This window comes from Silurus meridionalis, chromosome 4, assembly GCF_014805685.1.
Source record: "Silurus meridionalis isolate SWU-2019-XX chromosome 4, ASM1480568v1, whole genome shotgun sequence".
NCBI lineage: Eukaryota > Metazoa > Chordata > Actinopteri > Siluriformes > Siluridae > Silurus > Silurus meridionalis.
In genome coordinates this window covers 1492209-1507700 of record NC_060887.1, presented here as the reverse complement: position 1 = coordinate 1507700, position 15492 = coordinate 1492209, and the positions used below count along the sequence as shown (strand labels likewise).

General features: G+C 37.6%; 1 protein-coding gene and 1 non-coding gene across 3 annotated transcripts in view; both read left to right on the top strand.

Moving 5' to 3' along the window:
* Window positions 1-15492, top strand: part of LOC124384638 (eukaryotic translation initiation factor 4 gamma 3-like) — a 1295064-nt gene that overhangs the window by 150287 nt on the left and 1129285 nt on the right. The window lies entirely within an intron of this gene.
* On the top strand, window positions 1374-1446 carry trnav-uac. Its single transcript has one exon. It is a non-coding gene; the product is annotated as a tRNA-Val (tRNA).

Genomic DNA, 15492 nt, shown 5'->3' with positions numbered 1-15492 from the left:
TTTTTCCTCTTTAAATCAACCTGAATTGTTTTTGTCTTCCTGACTTGTGCCTGTAGCTCATTAACTCGACTACCACTAGTGTTGACTACATTCATTGCCTCACATTTTTTCTTAAATCTGTTCGTGATTATAAGCACTATGTCGGTTGTGTGTCTGCCTTTGAGCACAGGTGAGGACTCCTTTGAGTTGTAAACGGTGGAGTTGGAGCTGGAGGCTTTGGAGAAACAGATTTGCGATCTACATGCAAAGCATGCCCAGCTGCGAGTGGAAAGAGGTGCTGGAAACATTACGGACGGATGCTCACTCGTCCCAGGTAAATTCTTGAAACTAATGCTCCCAGCACCTCAACTCCGCTTGTCTCTCTGCTCTGGCCCAGCTCACCTACTACGCGGCCCGCCCAGGTATCGTTCCCTCCGGGGCACCACGGACCCTTAATAGACTTAATAATATCCCACGGAGCAGACGTCACTGATATAGATATTTTACCTCAGAGTGATGACATCACAGACCATTACCTCATACTGTACCAGAGGTGGCAAAAGTACACACATACTTTACTTAAGTAGAAGTACAGATACTCATGTTTTAAAATACTCAGGTAAAAGTTAAAGTACTGATAACTTTCACTTGAGTAAAAAAGTATAAAGAAGTTTTGGCTCTGACATGTACTTAAGTTAAAAGTAGCTGCTACTTCTACCTGTTTTAGTGTCACGTTGGTAACTGAACCTCACATCATATTAATATTAGGGCTGTCAATCAAATTAAATATTTAATCTCAACATAATCGCACATTTCGCACAGAGAGCGCCCCCTGTCTGTTTACTTTATTTTACAAAGGCACAGCTTTACTTCTTGTTGTTTTCTGCCTGCTGATTCTTAGCTTGTAAACTAGTCTACATCTGTGGTGAGTGAGAGGCAGGACATTATACACCAGTGGATTGAAAAGATGCACAATGACAGGAAATGGTTTGCTCGGTAAAAAAATTAAAAATATTGACATTTAACCAAATCAATGGATTAAAACAAAGTAACAAACCGGTTTTGAAAATGTAAGAAGTAAAAATGACAGATATTTGTGTAAAAATGTAATGAGTGAAAGTAAAATGTTGTCTGAAAAATATTCCAGATTCCATGGTGTAGCAGTCAATCAAAAACAGAAAATCAGTTTTCAGCCAACGACCCTGCTTCAGTGAAGAAAGACCTGAGAGACATGGTGCAGTCATAAAAACCTGGAGCTTAACATGCTCAAAACAGTGGAGATGATTGTGACATTTGAGTCAGTGATTTTCTAAGTTTAATTTATATTTTTCCAGTTAGATTTTGAGAGATATGTTTCTATTTATGCACATTGGACATCAACCTTCTCAGCAACAGGTTCCATAGTGTAGCGGTCATCACGTCTGCTTTACACGCAGAAGGTCCTGGGTTCGAGCCCCAGTGGAGCCATGCCCTTGAGTCTCTGATTCTAATGTTGGAATGCTTTTCCTCCATTTCTGTTTCAACCACAATGCAGAAACATGCAAAACTGTTTATTTATTTCCAGGATTGAGTAACAATTTGTGAGTAATATATAAACCTCACTCATGTTTGCAACCTGCATGGTTCCACTGGAAGGACCTTCTGTGTGTAAAGCAGATGTGACGACCACTACCCTATGGATCCACACAATCATCTGCACAGCATAAATGAGCAGAAATCATGATTCAGGCAATATGTTTTCCAGATTGCAACTATACAGTTTTGGGAAACTTGTTCCCAATGTACCCTCAGCTTTCTGTTCTCGGTTGAGAGGAATACAAGTGCTTTTCTAATACTGTATGAGAGTGTGTGATCTGGAGTCTGTGCAGCGGCTGCTGTTCTCACTCTATTTATTCCAGCTCTTTTTTAAAGTCGTGTTACATCCTCGATGACTTCAAACTTTACTCTTTACACTATTAATACAGTTCTAAAATGAATTGTATTGATTTGTATGAATCATCTTGTACGAATTGTATGAATGAAGAATATTAATACATTTTATTCACTCTATGGTGCTCGGTGGTCAGGGATAAAACACACAGCACACATTATGACGCGTCCACTGCAAAAAATATCCGTCAAAATAAAGAAATAAAAGCATGATTTAAGAAGAAACTCTACAGACTAGAAACAAGTCAAATGATTTGCCAGTGCAGTAAAATAATTACACTTGGTAAGATTTCTTGAAATAAGAAGTGATTAAAGCGATGCTGCAGCACTCGTGTGTCTGTTTTCTGAAGCAGCTTCTGCACCTGACGCACAGCACGAGGACTCGACTTCTTTGATGGACCCTTGTGAGGTCTGTTTCAGGATGTTACTGATCTTCTTATCGCCTCGGCATCATGGTGGAGTCTCCTGTCATCGGAGAGTCTTTACCATGAGGTGCCGTGTAGAACATCCAGTGGTCAGTATGAGAGAATTGAATAACAGAATAACATTGGATTTTTTTTTCCATTTGATGAATTTTAAGTTCATTTATTTTTTCATTCATGTATTTTTGCTCTTGTTGTGAAGTGAAGTTTGTGTCATTGCTGCTACACTGTGCATCTGAACGATCACGACTCAAATCTCACAATAAACTTTAGGGTTTTATCACATTTTCTACTTTCATTCATCTGATTGTCTCCCCAGTGTCCAACTGCTCCATGGCTTTGTGTATCAGTCACCTCACAACTATAGCAAAGAGTTTTTATTATTGAGCGAGTAAATTCCAAGTGATTCAGTGCTTATGCTCAGAGACTGACCTGATTTTTTTCAACTACTGCTGAATGTTTGTTTACATTCACAATATTCAATATTATATCACATTATATTCCACATGGATCGTGCAGTACAGTGTACAAGTTGTTAATAACATTCTTGTGTATGTTTCTATTTTCTTTATAGTGATTAATCTGTAGGATAAATCATATAAATGTGGAAATCTTCATATAATAATAATCATAAAATTTATAATTTTAGAATATAAAAGTATGTTTAAATGTAGACCTTTAGGTACTAAAGCACCCTATTGCAATAAAGTATTATTATTATTATTATTATTATTATTATTATTATTATTATTATTAATATTATAATGACAAACTGTGTTTATAAAATGAACATGAAATAAGGCTGTAATACTGCACTGTATTTAACTGTCTGAACCAGATTTATTCTAGTTTTAAACATATTGATAGTCATTTTATTTATTTTTGTTGTATTTTGATGTTTTCAATTTCATTTCAGTAAATTATGACTTTATGTTTTAATTTATTACCCAGTAAAAGCCTTGATATTTATAAATGTGTATTTAAAACACAGATATTTAAAAAAGAATAATACATCAAAAGATCTAATATCTACCAAACTACAAAAATCACTCAGTGTTGATTTGAGGTTTTTGGACATTTATTCCAGCTCATAAATCCTATAAAACATGCAGCATTAAACATGAACTTCCAGCAGATGAACATCTCATAATACTGTCTGGAAGTGAGAAATGTACAGGTTGTTTTTACTCCATACACATGAACTTACTTTGATCAGAAACACAATCATACTCCAAATCAATTAATCAATAAAGTCAATAAAAGAATCCCAAACTGCTGTGTGTCTTGTCCTCGCTATTAATGACGTCATTAGAGCTCCACTACTTCTAATTACCTGCTGTGACAGTGAGCTCTAATACACATCACACTGCCACCTACTGGTCATTTATGATTCTGCAACATTCATAGAGTCACTCCGGTCAACTTCCGGTTCTCAACTCGGATTCACTCGCTTTATACACAGTTTACAGCCGTTTTTATCTTATTTATGACTGTAATATCACTCTTCTCTCAGGAACAACAGAAAAGCTGTGAAGACATGATATTTTATCCGCTCTTTACCTCTGTAATGTGCGCATGCGCATAGTGTCAGGTAAAAAGAGACCGGGTTACGTCACAGACGGAGGGCGGGGCATCTGCCTGTGACGTCACAGTAAGGCAACGTCTATAATTGGGAATGCGTCTCTGTTTCTCTCATTTCCAAGGTTTTTGCTTGTGAGTAAAGAGGCATAAACATGGAGCTCTTCAGAAGGTTAAGAGAATTTTTTCAAAGCAGAAGAACAAAGAAAACTAAGCAGATTGCTGAAATGAAGGAGAAGCTGGAACACATGGAGAAAGTAGAGAAAGACTTGGATGCATTTTCTCTTCTAATGATAGAGAAGATAACAGAAGAGAAAGAAGAGAAAGCCATTCTGCTACAGACGGTGCAAAAGCTGGAGGCTACTTTGGCTTCTGAGCGAAAGCAGCAGGAACAGGACATAACTGAGAGAAGCCAGAGCTGGGCAAGAGAACAAAAACAACTGGAGGAACGTGTTGCTCAGCTTGAGTTTATTTTGGAGCAGACCACCATGGAGCTCCAGTCTTCCTGAAAATCCATAAGGAACTGGAGAAAACTGTAGACTGTGAGAGAGAGCTGGACAAGAGAACAAAAGAAAGTGGAGGAACATGTTGCTCAGCTTGAGGTCACTTTAGAACAGACCACCATGGAGCTCCAGGATACTCAGAATCACTGTGAGAAAATAAAAATAGTGCAGAGCAGGAGAGAGATCATTTGATCAGAGAGAAAGAGCGACTGGAGGAACGTGTTGCTCAGTTTGAGCCCACGTTGGATTTTGAGGAAAAACAAGAGGACGAAGAGAGAAAACTAAACTTGACATAGAGGAGAGGAACAACTTACAGCTTCAGACCAACAGGGGGCTCCAGGATACCCAGAATCTCTGTGAGGAAGAAAAGAAGACTTCAGAGAATAAAACAGATCATTATATGAGAGTCCGAGGCGATGGGAGGAAATTGTTGCTCAGCTGAGACAAGAAAACATTCAAAAGAAAAGGAGAAATAGAAAAAAAAGGAGACGACAAGAGAAACAGAGAGTCTGAACATGTCTTTTCCTCTTTCTGTATCTCTTTTGGCTATTTATGATAGTTTTACACTTATAGTCAATAGTATAAAGCTGAGTGTAAAGCTATTGTATCTTGTAGATCGTCTCGTCTTTTAATCATTTTTTATTTCTGTCTTGTCAAATCTTTTTTTAATCTTTTTTTAAATCTTGATTTTAATCTTTTTCTACAAAGAGTCACAATAAACACTATTAACAACCATGATTTTTGTCTTCCTTACAAACGCTGTATGACCTCCTCGTGGATTTTTCCACTTAGTTTATATCGCTCTTGTGGGGCAGGGGGCTGTGGCTCGGGGTCATAATGCTGAGGGGGAGGGAGGTCAGGAGGAGAGGAAACTGGTCCTCAGTGCCACATTGTGCAAAACACCACACACCCTGATAATCTTACACACTTTTTCCGGGTGGTATAGAAGTCTTCCACCTGAGACATCCAGAGCTCCACATCTGCATTTCAGGAGGAGAGAAGTGTCTGAGGGGTGAAGCCTCTGTCACCTGTCATATTATAGACTACATCAGGACAATGTTTACAATTTCTACATATTGTTAAAGTCACCAAGAAGCCAGTCATCACGTCCTGCAGCTGCCTGTAGTCTGTTCCCTACACTGCTATGTGTCAGGATAAAGGAATCATGTGCTGAAGCAGGTCAGTGTGCCACAGTGAAGGAAAACCTGATGTATCGACTACCCACCTTAAAAATAACATCCAAAATGACAGGCATTATGACACTCAGGGCAGATACCAGACCTATAGCAGACCCTGTCTGCCATTTCCCACTAGAAACAACCTGTTGTCATTAACCCCAGAGTGGTGAGGACCTGTATTTGGACGGGATGGCATGGTTCTGGTGTGTTTCCTCTGTAGTACTGGACCCAATTCAGCACATAGATCCAGGAGCACAGCTGTAGGAATCTAAATCAGATTATTAGCCAGTCATCATCCAGACCAAGAAATCATCATGGTCCCTGGAGATTTTCTCTTCTTAATCTTCCATTGGCACCACAGCATTAATGATTTATTCCAGCTCATTATGGAAAGATAAAATAAACTGATATTTGGTCCTGTGCCATGAACATAAAAGCAATAATAGCTACAGAAAAGCTCCTGCTTCCCTCTGTAGCGGTATTTAAATCCCATTTAAAATGCTTTCAGTGATTCTACATTCTGTTTATATGAAGTGTTTCAACAGTTTGCATGTTAATTGGCTGTATGGTGCATTAAAGAGCATTTTAGGTGAATTTATGAACCACATCTGTCTGGAAAAGACACGTGTCCAAATACTTTTGACCACACAGTGTGTATCAGCTGAAAAGCAGCAGCTTTGGATCAGTCGCTTTTCCACTGGGATTCAACTCTGAAAAATCACTTTTGATTTTTATTATATGAAATATTTAATATTCTTTATTTGATATTATTTAAATTATTAATACAGTGGAACCCGGTTATGTCGATGTCCTAGGGGTCGCCAAAAGCATCGAGGTAACCGATGATTGAGATAAACGAAAATCAAAATGGCGGCAATATATTAACGTGCTTGAAATTTCTTTATGTACATGATGTGCGTTAATAAATGAGAATGTGCATGCACGTGTTTTGGAGGGGTTTTTACACAACAGCGTTGCCGCGATTTGTTTGATGAAGGCATGTTATAAAAATACATACAGTACATGTTTATCTGTCAGGAATCCACCTGCCACGCCCCTTCGGCCCCTTCAGCGTGTCAGGTGTTTTCTCGCCGCTTTCTCTGAAGCTCCGGCTTCATTCGCGCACATATGGTGCTCGTTTATCATCATCACCAGCTCCTATTTAAACTTCCACACTGTCACCGTCCGTTATTGTTGGTATATGTTGGTTCACAGCGGTCGTTGTTATCGCTCATGTGTATCCCGGTACGTGCCTTCCCACCGGCACTCTCTCAACGGCTGCTCTTTTCTTCCCAAAGCTGCGCCGCGCCCCTACTAACACTACGAACACTAGCACTATCTAACAGCAGAGATTCACCAGTATACAATACAACACCTGGAGCAGCTGTAAGGCTTGATTTTTCCGCCACTTCCGCGAGTTCTTCTGCGGCTGCACCGAGATAACCGACGTTAAATGGCAAATTTTTCCCCCCTTGTGCTCGAGATATTAGGGTTCGGCGACATAAAAAAAGTCGACATAACCGATAAAAAATGCTTAGAAAAAGCACTTATATATATATAAACAGCAGAAACAGAAAGCTGAACCTCTACAAACCCAAAGAGTCGCAGAAAATCTCTGAGGAAACAAAGATTCTTAGGTGAGGGAAGAGAAATGAGGATGGAAACCCGAGAGTGACTGGAGGAAGCTGTACAGCTGTTCAGCAATATGACTTCAGCACTAGAGAAAGAAAACCAGAGAAAGAAAAGAGGAGATCAAGCTGGACATGTCCTACATATAATAAAGTACAAACATATCAGTGATTATTGTAACTCAATATTTTTTATTCCTTTAAAATAAATAAATATCTTAAATATAGTGTGTGTTTTGTTTCTATTATTAAATTATTATTGTACATCATTTAAATTTAACTAAGAATTAAAATCCACATGATAAAATGTTGGGAAAACGGGACAAAAGTAAATGATAATAAAATAAAGGTTTTGTTTAAACCCAATTTTACATGAACAGAAGTTAAAGTAATAAAATAAACAGTTATTGAACAGTATTCACAGCATCAGTTTAAATATTAAATCACAATAACACAGAGATTAAATCAGTTTACAATACATGAGTTCTTCATGGGTTCATCTGATCACACAATACTATAAAGTTTAGTTCCAATGCAGCCTCATAACATCATAGTTCAAGTATAACTTTTGACAACTGCAGTTAGTAGAAAAACATCAGAAATAACTATTTAATAGATTCATTTTAATAATTCAGTCCATTCAGTTTGGTCAATTCAGTTCAAAATGATTCGGTTTGGTGATTTTGACTCCTTAGATTCAGTTCAAGTGACTCGGTTCAAGAGAGTTCAGTTCAATCACTTCTAAAACAATGGGGTTCAGGAGAGTCGCTTCACCGTTTCAGCTCGACCGAGTCTGAATCCATAGATAGTTCCTGAAATTTCCTTTCAGCAGTCTCTCAAAAAACACAAAATTACATTAATTTTAATCAGCTTCATTTAACTTCTGTTTCATTTAATTATATCACAAACATTTAGCTTAAAAATTTAACATGAACCCCCTGTATGTTAAACAGTAAACAGTTTAAGTTTTAGACAGTTTAATATTATCAAGAAAAATATCTTGCTTTGTAAAAGATCATCACATATAACTAGACAACAAAACACCACTAGAGGGCAGTGTGAGACTGACATCTGACAACCAACTGCAGTTATTATTATTATTATTATTATTATTATTATTATTATTATTATTATTATTATCATCATTATTATAGTTTTTGGGGGTTTATGAATGTTCCTTGCTTTGACGAGGATGTGTTGATTGTATAACACTCAAATAACATTGTTTAATCAAACCAATTATTGGAAATGTAATAATTTTATCTCTTTGGGTTTCATAAATATGTAAATCTGCATATAATAATAATAAAATTAATCATTCTAAAATAATAAATGTTTAAATGTAGACCTTTAGGTACTAAAGCACCTCAGTGCAATAAAGTATTACATTCTAAAGTCCAGCAAGTCCACTGGGGGTCGCAGAAGAACCTTCTGTGTGTAAAGCAGATGTGATGACCACTACCCTATGGATCCACACAATCACCTGCACCTGCATATGTTTCCAGATTGCAACTTTCCAGTTTTGGGAGACTTGTTCCCAATGTACCCTCAGCTTTCTGTTCTCGGTTGACAGGATTTCAAGTTATTTTCAAATACTGTAGTACATGATTTATTCATTAATATGAGGAAGATTAATCCTCATCATTGATCCTAATAGAGTGGCTAAGAGGAGCTACTCTAAATAGCTGTAGAATCAGTTTTCAGCCAACGACCCTGCTTCAGTGAAGAAAGACCTTCAGTGAAGAAAGGCCTGAAAGACATGGTGCAGTCATAAAACCTGGAGCCTAACACGCTTAAAACAGTGGAGATGATTGTGGATTTTAGGAGAAACCCCCTGCTCTCCCCCAACTCACCATAATGAACAGCACTATGGCAGCAGTGGAGTCATTCAGGTTCCTGGGCACCACCATCTCTCAGGGCATGTAGTGGGATCTATTGCTAAACATTAACACCTGAGAACAATGGGATATCAGTTGCGCTGGCGCAACTCCGACGACTGAGAGGTTAAAGCCATACCTACCCATCACCTCCTCATCACCACTGTTCTCTTCACCTACATGCCCATTAAATCTGCCCCAATCACCAATCTTTTATTCCTAGGAACACCTTCTACCACTCTATATAACTCACTCCAGAATTTTTCCTTCTCCTCCATCTCACAACCAACTTGTGGAGCATAAGCACTGATGTTTTGAGTTTCATCATATATGAAATATAATCAAGCTGAATTTACATGACTGAATAATTTGTATGAACCTGTTGTAGTCTACAGCACAGTCTGGAACATGTACATCATATCATATTTTATATATATATATATATATATATATATATATATATATATATATATATATATATATATATATATATACATCATATTATGAATCAAGACATTTCCACTAAAACAACCTGTTGCCCTCTGTAGTACTGGACCCAATTCAGCACATAGATCCAGGAGCACAGCTGTAGGAATCTAAATCAGCTTATTAGCCAGTCATCATCATGGGCCAAGAAATCATCATGGTCCCTGGAGACTCGTTTTCTCCTTAATCTTCCATTGGTGTAATCCTCCAGCAGTGCCATCATGCAGCATTACACACGGGGGTCACCACAGCATTTATGATTTATTCCAGCTCATTATGGAAAGATAAAATAAACTGATATTTGGTCCTGTGGCATGAACATTAAAGCAATAATAGCTACAGAAAAGCTCCTGCTTCCTCTGTAGCGGTATTTAAATCCCATTTAAAATCCTTTCAGTGATTCTACATTCTGTTTATATGAAGTGTTTCAACAGTTTGCATGTTAATTGGCTGTATGGTGCATTTAAGTGCCTTTTAGGTGAATTTATGAACCACATCTGGCTGGAAAAGACAAGTGTCCAAATACTTTTGACCACACAGTGTGTATCAGCTGAAAAGATATACATATAATAATTTTTATTATATGAAATATTTATATTATTTATTTGATTTTATTTGTTTGGACTTTTCTTTCCTCAGCATCGCTTGGATTTTCCTCCTGTAGCTCCGAGAGACGCCGTGTTCCAGGTGGAGGATGAAGACCCTCTGTCGGGATGAAGTGAACTGTACGACCCCTGGAACGGTGAGTTTCTGAGCTTTATGGATTTTATTCTCTTTAAAACACAGAGTTTATCATTTATTATTATTATAATTATTATTATTGAGAAACAAATCACCCATAAAATCCCCAAACAGGCGGAAAGGTGATCAGGACCATCGGTACCGGAGTGAAGAGGGGAAAAGCGATGTTCCTCATTTTGTGTTTACTCCTGATCATTAGCATAAAGATCACAGACTTGCAGGAAAAAGTAAATAAATTTGACAAAAATTATAGACTGGTTATTTAGCTTGATAATTCTTAAATGCCATAATCTTGTAATCTTCACTTCTGCACATTACTCTTCAATGCCATAGACTTAGATCCATCCTGTACTTCTTAATGATGTCCACACATCTCTGCACTGTTACTGCTTTTATATTTATCCACTGTACATATGTTTACATATTTATCATATTCATCATCATCTATCATTTATTTCCATAAATGTTGCAGTGAGCAGAAATGGACCTTTCAGCTAATGGTGTAGGAGACCAATAAACTTATAGATACCAAGAGTTTACTTATAGTTCACTACAAATCTGATATTTAGACTGAGAAGGAAAACTATTAAAGCTAATAATAGCTAGCTGGCTAGTTAGCTAATTTTGCTAAATAATTGTATTTCGCTTTTCATGTTGTTTCTGTATTTTGATCTACATTTACACAGTAAATGGACACTATAGGAAATAATAAAGATGTAAAACAGGTATAAATGTGGTAGTGAAATGTGTCCTAGTGTATGACTGAGTTGTTCCTCTGTGTGCTTCAGTAACTGCTGTTAAACTGAGAGGAAAGAAAAATGGCTTCAGTTCAGCAGAAATGAACTGATAAACAGTGTTAGGAAAAGACAAAGTGTTCAAATATTTACTCAAATATAAATTGTGATAACTTGTTAAAATGTTTTTAATGGTTTAATAGTGGATTTATTCAGGTTTAAACACACAAGCTGGTGGTGAAGGTGATATTAGTAGAGCCTCATTGTGGATGTGAACATTAATGACTAAACCCTTAATGACTAAATCCTTCATCCTCTTCCTCATGGCTGTGTTTTAGGAGCGTGAGCAAGAACGAGAGGCTCACAGTGTCCTGAAGTCCCAGTATGAATCTATAACCCACAACAAGGAGGCGCTACAGGTAAGAATTTTCATCTGTGTGTGCGTTTAATCAAATTCTTATTGACATTTTCTCTCTCATACACTAAACATTGTTCTAATGAGTCCTTAAAAGTGTCTTAATGTGTGTGTACATGTCAATAAAACCAACAGCTTTTTCTTGTTAAACTTCCAGGTTTTCTGGATGAAGCTGAGACGACATGATCATTTTACTTATGCTCACTGAATTTCTTGTGCTAATCCATGTGCTCAATTATCAAGTACAGATGTTTAAGTGAATCAGGTTCTGCCCCACATTTAATTTAAACAAAGCACTAAAGCTGCAAGAAAATACCTCAACGTCAGTTTCTGTCAAATTCCTTTTCTTTAAGGACATCAAACATCACTGACTTTACTAAAGTGGATTTCAAGAAAGAAAATGAAGTGATTGAATTTTCTCTGTGATGAAGAGACATTAGACATGATTGTCATACAAAATCTTTATTTCCTTATATAAAAGTTGTTTAAAATAAAATTTAATATAAAATGAAGATGGTGAAACAACATGCACACTAAAGTACATGAAATGTTCGTATTTCACCATCTTCCTCTATTCCTGAATCATTTTCCATCTCTTCAAGTTTCTTCAACAGATCCTCGAAGCTGTCGATATCAAACACTGGTACAGAATCCAGGATCTCTGTGCTGTTGTGGGGGTCTTCAGTATGATTCTGGTCTCCAGACTGGTTAAAAAAGCCATATTCCTCATTTAACATGGAAAAGATGTCGTTGTTGAGCAAAGTGATTTCCTCCTCGTCCTCGAGCTGAACCTCACTGCTTGTACAGTCAGACCCATAGCAGGTGCTGTAAACAGAAGTGCACAATTTTAGCTGCATATTAAAGTAAATGAGTGGCGATTATGGTGATTATTTAAGATGCAGAGTAAAACTTCATTTGCATGTCATTCTTCTGAAACTGTTCCAATGCAGTTTACTAACTCACTTGGTCTGGCAGAAAGTCGACTCAGAAACAGAAGGGAAAAGAGGAGGATCAAAGCAGAAGTCTTTAGGAGACAGCAGTTCTTGGTGGCTAAGGCCGGGGAACTGATCACTAACTTCAGGCACGAGGTCATGGACTGGTACTTCTTCTGGCATGTTCATGACTATGTGGTGGTTTGGTTGATGATCAGGTCTCCTCTGTGAGTCACTACTCTGCAAACTGCCTTTTCTCCTTCCCTTCTTTGGAAGCGGTTTATAAACCCAATCTACATGATAGAAAAGAAGAATTTAAAGAGTAAGAAGCAACATAAAAACAATAAAAGTGTCAGAATTGATGCGTTTGTTTTGTTATTTTGCCATTTGTCTATAAAGAAAGTTCACCTACCAGGAAACAACTGTTCGTGTTCCTGTTTAAGCCTCCATGATTCAGTGTAGTAGGGTTTCTTCTGTTCTTCACTCAGTTTGTTCCACGCGATCCCAAGCTGCATGCTGATCTCTGCAGAGCTGCTATTTGGATTGGCCTTGGAAAAGATGGGCCTCTGTTTCCTCGCCCAAACCATGTAGGCATTCATTGGCCTTCTGATGTTGCCTTTTTTATCTCTGCACTTGGCAACGTTAAATTTATCTACAAAATAAAAACAAACTTTAAGTTAAACAGAAATCATTATAAACTTCTAGTTAAAACAGTGAACAGAACAGAGTCATGCAAAACTGCACCAGTCTTAAACACACACAATGTTGTAGTACAAATATTTTATAAGTGCTGCATTACTCAGTCAGTACAAAATCATTTTATATTTCCTGCATGACAGATTGATATTTAATGTGGTTTTAGGAACTAAATGATAACTATATTTCATTGTCTCTGTACTTGTTCTCTGTACAATGACAATAAAGTTGAATAAAGTTGACAGCAGGAGAAGCAGCTGTAGCTGTTACCCGTCTTATTATCTGTCATTATTTCTCCTTCTTTCTTCTGAAAGTCGCTCTTTCTGGCTGAAAAATCTTTTTTGGTGTCTTGGAGAGCGGATTGTTCAAAACATTGACGCTTATCACTAAAAACAATTAAAAACATTTCAGCTGTTTGTTTGCGCTTCATTGCTGTGGTCAGTAAATGTTTGTGTTGAACTGCAGCACAACAAAGTTGTCATGACAATAAAAGCGAGTCCAGGGGCTATCAGAGATACCGACGTCACAAAAGAGGCGGGGCTTCAATGATTCAAATGCAGACGCGGAAGCTGAAAACGGGTGGTGTTAAGACAAGCGAAGTGGTGTGTGATTGTAAACCCTACATGAGTTCCTATAGCGCTCCTCTGTTTAGACACAGTAGGGTATTAAAATATTTAGAATTATATTATTTAATAGAAATCACGTGTTTGCAGTTTGGAATGTGATTTTGATAAAAATGTGGGGTTTAATTTGAGGTGTAATTAGTTTGTACTGCATGTGGTGACCTGTTGTTGTTATACTTAAAGTGACCATTAGGGGGAGTAGAAGTGCATTGAAAATAGAGAATGAGAGAACACGTGATTAGCGCGTGTCAGATGTGTGTTATGAGCTATTAGAAAATAAATCATTCATTCATGCTACCTGGCCTCGCTTCCTTCTGTTTCCTGACAACACTGCACTTTTAACAGACTTTATTTCATTTTCCTTAGATTATTCATTATACTTACCTTCTCTGAACACAAACAGATTTTGTACTTAAACACATGGTAGTATTTATAGTCTCTGTTCATCCTTCAATTATAATCATCTACTTATTAAGACGTTTGTAAGCAAGAAATTATCATAAGAATAAAATAATCTGGTAAATTAATCACAAGGTAAATTAACTGTAATACATATTTTTATTGAATACAATCAGGTCCAAAATGTATTTAAAAAGAAAAACATTAATGAAAGATGTGATTGATTTTGATCTGCTGCCAGTCTTTTTACAAGCACTTAGTGTTTTCTCAACTGGTCCACGACTACACCATAATATGTATGGGATTTTTATATTGGTATTAAAATAAGAAACTAAACTCCTATAAAATCATCTCAGCAGTAATAAAATCAAGATTTGGTGATTTCTGTAAAAGCTTGGTGTGAATGGACGTCTCTGTTCACCTGTGTACAGCAGCACATGGGGAGGACAACAAATAATGACAAGAAACAAAAAAGTGACAAACTTCATTTAGATTTGACTTTTCCTTCATCACCCTTATAGCTGACATGCCATCATTATACACACACAATGAATGTAACACTGATTTGAGGTGATCCATGAAAAAAACACTTTCTATTAGTCAGTTCTATAAATGTTAGTTTTAAGACTAACGAGGCATAAAAACAATTCAAATGTTTACACGTGAGATTCGTAACACCACTTCCACAAATACAAAGTGCCCTAGTGTAACATTTGATCAGTTATCAGCAAAACAACTTCCTCCTTTCTGCTAAATCTTGATATTCAAATCCTTGTTTAGTCAATTATTCCCTGGTTCTCCTACAGCTGATGTTCTACTGTATACACAACACATCATCTACAGGAATCTTTGATATCCCCAGACCTGAGGTGAGATACTGAACAGGAACGAGTGAGATGAGACTTTAAACTGTTGCTCAGAGACGAGTCCATAACATCTTCTCTTCATCTTCTTCCTCTTGATCTCTTCATCTTTTCCTTCTCCTCCTGATCCCCTGGTGTTGGACAGAAATCCCTCTGTAACCTATAACATAAAGCTGTTCAAACACTATGTGCTCTGTATTCATCTCTATGTGAGGCTCATGACTGGTAGGAGACAAGCTGCTTGGAGGAGACTGAGTCCTCACAGGGACGAGCTGCTTGGAGGAGACCGAGTCCTCACAGGGACGAGCTGCTTGGAGGAGACCGAGTCCTTACAGGGACGAGCTGCTTGGAGGAGACCGAGTCCTTACAGGGACGAGCTGCTTGGAGGAGACTGAGTCCTCACAGGGACGAGCTGCTTGGAGGAGACCGAGTCCTTACAGGGACGAGCTGCTTGGAGGAGACCGAGTCCTTACAGGGACGAGCTGCTTGGAGGAGACCGAGTCCTTACA